The sequence below is a fragment of the Nicotiana sylvestris genome, chromosome 1 (genome assembly GCF_000393655.2).
Source record: "Nicotiana sylvestris chromosome 1, ASM39365v2, whole genome shotgun sequence".
In the NCBI taxonomy this organism is placed as follows: domain Eukaryota; kingdom Viridiplantae; phylum Streptophyta; class Magnoliopsida; order Solanales; family Solanaceae; genus Nicotiana; species Nicotiana sylvestris.
This window is the reverse complement of record NC_091057.1, coordinates 66,861,884-66,870,774: the sequence shown is the minus strand read 5'-3', so window position 1 is coordinate 66,870,774 and position 8,891 is coordinate 66,861,884. Positions and strand designations below refer to the sequence as shown.

Below are 8,891 nucleotides of genomic sequence, written 5' to 3'. Positions count from 1 at the left end.
CAACTAGAAATCAACAACCTAATAAAACCACCAAACACTGTCACAACCTCATGGATCTAGCAATTAAAGTGTTTGAACAAGCTAAAATATTTTATGTGGTTATTTGTGCACCACAAGTTACCTCCTAAAGACTTCATGTTCAAAAAAAAAAATATACTACAAACTAACCTTTTCCAATCCTGTCCAACCGAAGTAGAAGACATATTCCGCATCGTATTCTCATGCAAAAATTCATATCACTTATGGACTTTGTTCAATCTTCAAAAACCACAAGTTCCTCAACTTTGTCCATTGGATAAAGGATACGTGTCTCAAAGACACTACCATGAACACAACAAATGCCTCAATTGAAACTCCAAACGCCACTTTAATACCTTTCATCATGTGGAACACTTGGCTTAATAGGAATTCCAACCTCTTTAACCACACAACTTCAATTGCTTTCCACACCAAAATTAAGACCCAAGTTGCTGAGTTCATTTCAATACCATAGCTTACTGCAAACCCAAATCTTAAGCTTCACATACCAATAAGATGGTACCCACTTACTAACTATTAGAAGCTAAACATTGATCTATGATAAAAACAATCAAACTAGTGGCATTGGTGAAATCAGCAGAGACCATAATGGCAATTGGATAATGGGATTCGCGCATAAGGCAGTTGCAACATCCTCTCTCCATGCTGAACTACTACCAGTTATGGCTGGACTAGAACTCTCCTTCACAAAAAGTCTCTTTCCCACTATAGTGAAAATAAATTCACAGGTATTATGTAACTTATTTAAAGACGAACAATATCGCTACTCACATCTTCTTCATGACAACATTTTTCTTCTTGATGCTATTGGAGTGGCAGAAATAATACATGTATACCGGGAAAGCAACACTGTAGCAGATGCTTTGGTAAAGTATGGAAGCACGAGACAACATATATCAATGGAGGAAGACAACACTATGTACTAGAAAGTACCTCTGACTTTTATTTTACCAGTTTTTATTAAAGATAAATCAGGGAAAACCATAATACGGTCTATCCCTACGTTATGTAATAACTAAATTTCCTATGTTTTTAATATAATAGTCTCCCCTTTCTTTTAGCAAAAAAAAGCAAGTCTATAGGACCCCCATAAATCCATATGTACCAAATCGAAGATCTCTTCCACTTTACTAGTACTAAGTGTAAAAGAAATTTGAGTTTGTCTTACTAGAGGATAAACATCACAATCATACAAAGAAAAACCACTCTTATTAGAAAAAATAGAAAGTTTTCTCAATATCGCCATAGGAATATCTGCTAATTTTTTATGCCAATTTTTTGCTCGATCATCCTTTCCACATCCATTGATCTACGATGCTTAACTGCTCCCTTATGCTCTTTGATTCCAAAACATATAGACCTTCCTTTTCTTTACCAGTCAGCTACACTTTCCCAGTGCAAAGGTCTTGAAAAATAAAGAAGTCGAAAAAAATAGCATAACAATTCATAGATTTTGTCATTTTAGATACAGACAAAAGGTTGAATCTGAAGCTGACACACATAACACATCATTGATCACATTACCTCCTATTAAGATACAGTCTCCAACATCTGTCACATGCGTAGAATCCCCTATTGGCAACTGAACACTCACTGTGGTTCCTACTTTAACATCATTAATCAAGAAATTGAGATTACTTATCATATCATTAGTAGTCCCAATATCCACTATCCAACTAAGATTATCATCCTTAATGCATGTAGTATTACCTACCATATATGCCTGGGCTCGGAAGTGGAGACTTTATTCATCATAAAGACAAACATATTGAACTATTTCTGGGTAAGGACTGGTACAACAGAAGAATTTCCTTTTGTCTGTTGATTATTTTCTTGTACCGCATTTGCCTTCCTCTTGGATTTGAATGTTGTCAGGTAACTTATTATTTTTTAGCAATTCTTTTTCAGATGCCCAGTCAACTTACAAAAGTTACATTTCATCAGCTTGTAACATTCGCCCTCCTCTTATATGACAATAATCACACTATGCATTATAATTTCTCTTAGGTTTGAACTTGGATCCCGCTTTAGCAATAAACAGGTTAGTGAGATCTACACAATTGTTCTGAAACTGACCTTCGGCCACCATTTTCTGTTTTCTAACTTTCGTCTTGAAGAATCATATCATATACTTGATTCACATTAGATAGATGTGTTTTTAAGAGAATTTGACTGTGAGCCTGACTTTAACCTTCATTTAAGCTCATGAGAAATTGATACAACCGTTCATAACGAAGATGCACAAGGAATTCCTTTGACCTTTTACAATCATATGGAAGAGGCATTAGAGCATCATACTAATCCCAGAGAACTTTTCATATGTGAAAATACGCAGAAACATGGGAAATACCTTGTGTTAGGGTGAATATGTCCCTGTGTAGGCGATACATGCGAGATCTATACACCTTATTGAAATGTTCTTTCAATCTGACAAATTGCATGTGCACTCGAAGAAAAAAGGACACCAAAATATAACTGCTTACTGATATTGCATATTATCCATAAATGTCAGGAGCCAAACCGATGGGCCGCGATGGATGTCCGAGTCCTATCTGTCGAATGCCCTTAAGTATAAGGTATAAACATGATTAGTTTATGTGAGGAAAACCTGTCCAAAAGACATATATATATAAACATGTGGGGCGAACCGTCAATGCTGCTTTAGACTACTATATATCAAAAACTGAAAGCCGGCAAGGCCACATACTATCCAACTATACATACTGTCTACAGATCTCTAATAGAATATATAATTGTACAAGGATGGGATTGGGCCACGTCATACCCATACATGTATACAAGCATATCATACATAAATCAAAAGCAACTCTAGATCAAATGGAGCACGTCAACTCTCACTGATCAAGGATTCTAAGAAGCAAGACCGTCAACTTGTGTATATACATATAAATACGTGTATATAACACCATCTGGTCATGGGTTGATGCACATGTATAAATGCATGAAATTCATGAAAATATGTTAATAATCTCAATATTCTTTTCGGATAAACTTTATCAACTGCGTATTATTCTGAGACCCATGAACAGAAGATATAATAATATGTCACATGGGGTATCAAGAGCATAGGGATCCCAAGTATTTCTATGAATATAGTCGTTTATAAAAGCTGTGTGTTTGCTCGTTTCTTTTGTATCATTTGGATCATGCCAAAAAGAAAGAAGGGATAGCCTTAACATACCTGAGTCGATTCTCTTGAGAAAGATTACACTGTATTCCCTTAATATTGCAGAATCTCACATTAATTTAAATTGTTGAAGGTCTTGGGCATTGCTCATATGACTTTCGGTTGTAACATACAACATTTACGTTAAATCCTCATCATATGCCTTTAGGAATGAGTTGTGATTCACGTTTCTTATCCATTCATATCTCTTAAGTTGGAGATATGTTTTATCCATAGTTTTATGGAAGTTAGAGATATGTTTTATCCATCCACCACATAATCCAAATGAATGGCTTAAGAGTCATACGGTTTGGGTGCTACCACGTAATTCCCTTATTTGGGGGGGGGGGATTTAATCTTTATCTAGTAATATTTAATTAATTAGGTAATATTCCATTACCCAATAATTAACCAATTACCCACATAATTAAGAATTATCTTAGCTTACTTAAAATATTACTCACTTTTAACATACCTTATACACCTTACTATCATAGTCATGTAATACCTTGTATGAAACTAGTCCATAAATACCAGGTATTGCAGCTTAGACCATATTCTATCCCATATCGATAAATTTCGACGAAACTCACTTTCTTTGATTCATTTACCCTTTAACCTCCACGACACTTATATATCGCTTGTTATAAATAGCATAAATGCCTATAACCTCAAGATAATCTCATCCCCGAGTCTACATCGATTAACTTATGATGAAATTATTACGTATGAAATGTGGATTATAATATCCTTCCCCCTTAGAAACATTCATCCTCGAATGTTTAAATCCTCAGGATCTATATAAACTTTGACAGAGTCTCCTTTGTAATAATACAACTACCAACTATTCCAGTAGAAACTCAATAATCGCCACATAGGACCAAAATCATCAATAACGACAATGGCCTCACACGACCAATGACATTAGCTAACACAAGAATCCATACACGTACCTTAAGGTTGTCATGTCTCAGTTCGACCCTTCTCTGGAAGAAGAAATAAGTGAGGATATCTAGACTTCATGTCTTCTTTGGCCTCCTAGGTCATTTTTTCCACATTATTGTTTCTCCAAAGTAGTTTCACCGAAGCTACATCTTTAGTCCTCAATCTCGAACCTGTCTATCTAGTATAACAATGGGTGTTTCTTCATATGATAGCTGCTTTGTGACCTGAACGTCATCAATGTATACAATTTTGGAAAGATCTCCAATACATTTATGGAGCATAGACACATAAAAGACTGGATGTACAGACTTTAATTCCGAAGGCAAGTCTAACTCATATACTACCTGGCCTACCTTGCGTATAATCCTATATGGCCCAATGTACCGAGGGATAAGTTTTCCTTTCATACGGAACCTCATTACACCTTTTATCGATGAAACTTTTAGGAATACCTAGTCGTCAACCTAAAACTCTAAGTCTCGCCGTCGATTATCTGCATAAGACTTCTGACGGCTTTGAGCTGCTAATAGCCTTTCCTGTATAAGCTTAATTTTCTCGATTGCCTGTTGTAGCAATTTCGATCCTACTAACGTAGCTTCCCCAACATCGGACCACACTATAGGTGACCTACACTTCCGTCCGTAAAGAGCTTCGTATGGAGCCATCTGAATACTGGAATGGTAGCTATTATTATGTGTAAACTCAAAAAGCGGCAGATGATCATCCAACTACCCTTGAAGTCTATCACACAAGCCCGTAACATATCCTTAAGTGTCTTAATAGTACACTCAGCCTGTACATCTGTCTAGGGATTAAATGTTTTGCTAAGACTTACCTAAGTCCCCAATCCTTTTTGGAAGGACCTCCAGAATTTAGATGTAAATTGAGCTCCTCTATCTCCTTAATATAAAGCCTTGCATAATCTTCTGCGGAATATGTAGTCCTAATGGACAGAAAATAGGCTGATTTTGTAAGCCTATCAACAATTACCCATATAGAACCGAACTTATGCTGTGTACGAGGTAAGTCTACGATGAAATCCATATTAATTACTTCCATTTCCAAGTCAGAATCTCCATAGCTTGCAATAATCCACCGGGCTTTTGATGCTCAATCTTAACCTGCTAACAGTTAGGGCACTGAGAAACAAACTCCGCTATATTCTTTTTTATTCCATCCCACCAATATACTTCCCTGATATCATGATACATCTTTGTTGCTCCTGGACGGATAGAATAACGAGAATAATGAGTTTCTCCCATAACATGCCGACGCAGCTCTGCTACATTAGGGACACCTAATCGTCCTCGATATCTGAGGACCCCATCTTCTGTAATCTCAAATGGTGTCTTCTCTTTCTGAGGGGTGGTGTCCTTATAATGAACTAACATAGGATCCTCGTACTGGCGTTCCTTCACTTCAGTTATTAAAGAGGATGTTGTTGTATCTTGAATACTAATTCCAATATCACCTGAGTCCAGTAACCGAACTCAAAGACTAGCTAACTGATGAATCTCATGGGCTATTCCCCTTTTCTTTGGCTGTAAATATGATAGGCTACCCATAGATCTACGACTGAGGGTATCGGCTACCACGTTCGACTTCCCCGGATGGTATAAAATATCAACGTCATAATCTTTCAGTAGCTCCAACCATCTCCTTTGACGTAAATTCATTTCCTTTTGCTTGAAGATATACTGGAGGCTCTTATGATCCATATAGATATCAACATGATTGCCATACAAATAGTTCCTCCACATCTTTAGTGCATGAATCACTGCGGCTAACTCTAAATTGTGGGTCGAGTAATTCTTCTCATGCTTTCTTTGTTATCTAGAAGCATAAGCTACAACCTTACCATGCTACATCAATACACAACCCAATCCAATGCACGAAGCGTCACAATAGATACTTAACCATCGGTCCCTTCTGGGAGCCTTAGAATTAGTGCTAAAGTTAATCTGTCCTTCAATACCTGAAAACTCCATTCGCAAGATGTCACGACCCAAACCGATGGGCCGCAATGGGCACCCGGTACCTTAGTCAATTGAGTACCAACGTAATGTATCTTTCATATCATTCTATCAGAGGTAAATGAACCAGAGTAAAGCATGAGGGAGTACAAACTTATACATATGAAGTTCGGGCCTATAAGACCAAAATAATCACTTATGTACTGAACATAGGCCAACAAGGCCATACAATCTTTTACATACATGACATCTTCCTATAAGCCTCTACGAATAATTTTCATAAAGGTCAGGACAGAGTCCCGCCATACCAAACAATATACGTCTAAATCATACTAACAAAACAAGGAACTCCGAAGAAAATGGAGCGTACCAACATTTTCTGCTGAGCTGATAGCCTACTTGGAGGGCTTTCGACCTGTCTATCGGGACCTGTGGGCATGAAACGTAGCGTTCCCAGGCAAATGGGACGTCAGTACGAGTAATGTACCGAGTATGTAAGGCACATAAATAAGTACATAACAAACATGGAAGAAATGTAGAGTAAATGACTCAACCTGTAAGTCTGGATAACTTTGTAAATTATGAAATATTTATAGTTTCATGCATATGTGTATGGATGTCATTTTGTGCATAGGTACATGTGTTCATAACATCATCAAGCCTCTGAGGGCAACCCATCATATCATCTCGGCCACTATGGGCAAATCATCAATGTATACCAGCTGATCAGGTGGTGGTGCGTATATAACGCTGTTTACCGTGAAAATGGTAATAACAATTAAATTTGATTATAGGACTCTAAAAATACGTGATCTATTTTATGCTAGTTGTTAAGCAGCTGATGCTATGTATGTGAGACTTAGAAACAAGATAAGAGTAAGGGGTAAAGTGATAATCAAATCAATAGGTTAATAATCGGGGCCTCGAGGTCGATTCCGGAGCTTAGCTATGAGCTATCAAAGGTGATTGAGGTGTGACTAACAGTTATAATAAAATCAACAAAGGCCCTTTACAGCCAATGATAAGCAATAAATTATGAACAATAATGAAGATAATAAATGGAAGCAATAATATAAAGGGAATGTGTTAGAGAGCAGAGAAAATCTTCTTGTATATTTTGTGTGGAGCAACTGAAGCAACAGAGGTTTACAAAATGACAAGGATCCCCTTTATATAAGAGGAATCCCAACATAGTACAAAATACATTAATGACAAAGAAGCAGAGATGGGACAGCTAGATGACACCCTGATTCAGGGTTAGGGTAGTCCACTAGGCTCTGTCAGTCCTAGCCGTGTACCTTGGGAACTCCCCATTTCTACCATTTCCGTGGTCAACATTGTCCCAAGATCGGGCATCGACGAACCTCGAGGGAGGAAACTCGACCATATCCTTGTAGCCTCGAGACTTCGAGATGACCTTCTGTGGTGCCTCGATGACGAGGAATTAGACCCTTCAGTTTCACCGCATACAGATCGTCCCCGCGTTTCTTAGAGAGGAGCGATAAGAAATGATTTTGATATCCTACTCTTCGGAGTTCTAGCGATGACATCATACAGATGACACAAGCCTCTATGATAACCAAAAAGTCCCGTCGTTTCACTTCTCCAGGATCATTCAAAGATTACGGTTCCTCATTCTTCAAAGCTATAATGTCGCCACCGGTTCATCTCCTAATAACGTAGTAAATGTGCCTGCCGTTACGTCTTTCGAGGGCAATAATGGCGCCATCGGTTTCGCTACCTCCCTTTCTATAAATGGGAGCCTCCTGGGATCAGCCTTTCACCCAAGTGTCTTCCCATATCTATCCATCCCTCTCTTCTCGCCATCTTTATCCATTGTCTTCCACCATGTTTAAGGCCCATGGCCTCAAGATCATATAGCGGCACTTCTATTAGCCATGCCACGACCTATCTCCTGGACTTTCTTTTGTCGAGAGAGACTACACCATTTTTTGTTGTTGTTGTTATTGTTGTTGTCGTCGTCGTTGTTGGCTCGAGATGATTAAGTAGGGGGGTGATTTCTCCTGGCTCGGGGAAATATTTGGACTCTACACCGCTGCTCAGGGGGTGTTCAGACTCTACACCGCTGCTCACCTCCCCCGACCACCCAGTGCGGTGCCTCACTCCCTTTGCTTTCCATGGAGTGAGGTGGTACTATCTACTAATTGTTGCATCCCGCACTGGGGTAATGCCTCAAGAAGTGGCTTCGCAATAGTAGTGCTGGAAAAATCCATACTAGCCAGATTTTGCACCCAGCCACTTCTTCGTTTCTTCCTGCTTCTTCCGCATCACTTTGCTCTTCTCCATCGCTTTCCTCTTCTTCATCTTTACTTTTGAGGATGCCATTCTGGAGGATCGAGATAAGACTCTCAAAGAGGTGGGTTTTGAAGATGCTGCTACCGAGGATGAACATTTGAGAATAGATTAGGCTCTTGTCTTTTGCTACATGTGTATTTTTTCTCTTCTTTGTTTCTGTGTAAGGACCCCTTGTGGGCTTTTGTAATCATATGTAAAGACCCCTCGTGGGCTTTTATAATCAAAATTTTATGAATGTAAAGATGTTTCTTCAATTTTGTCTTTGATTTTTCTTTATTTCCTTTTATTTGCGTTTATGGAGACTCTGAATGCATGATTCTATTGGCTACTACAAATATAGAACCCAGATTTGAGTGTTTTTTTTACATTTGACTGACCAATATGACCCCTCGTGGAACCCTTTGCCGTTCCTTGGATCGATCCTGGATTGA

General features: G+C 38.4%; 1 long non-coding RNA gene across 1 annotated transcript; it reads right to left on the bottom strand.

Annotated features, from left to right (window-relative positions):
* Positions 1-1,117: 1,117 nt before the first annotated feature.
* LOC104243233 (uncharacterized) lies at positions 1,118-3,410 on the bottom strand. The gene is made up of 3 exons (XR_715158.2): positions 3,242-3,410; positions 2,390-2,603; positions 1,118-2,298 (listed from the first exon to the last, which is right to left on the bottom strand). It is a non-coding gene; the product is annotated as an uncharacterized lncRNA (long non-coding RNA).
* Between the last annotated feature and the right edge of the window lie 5,481 nt (positions 3,411-8,891).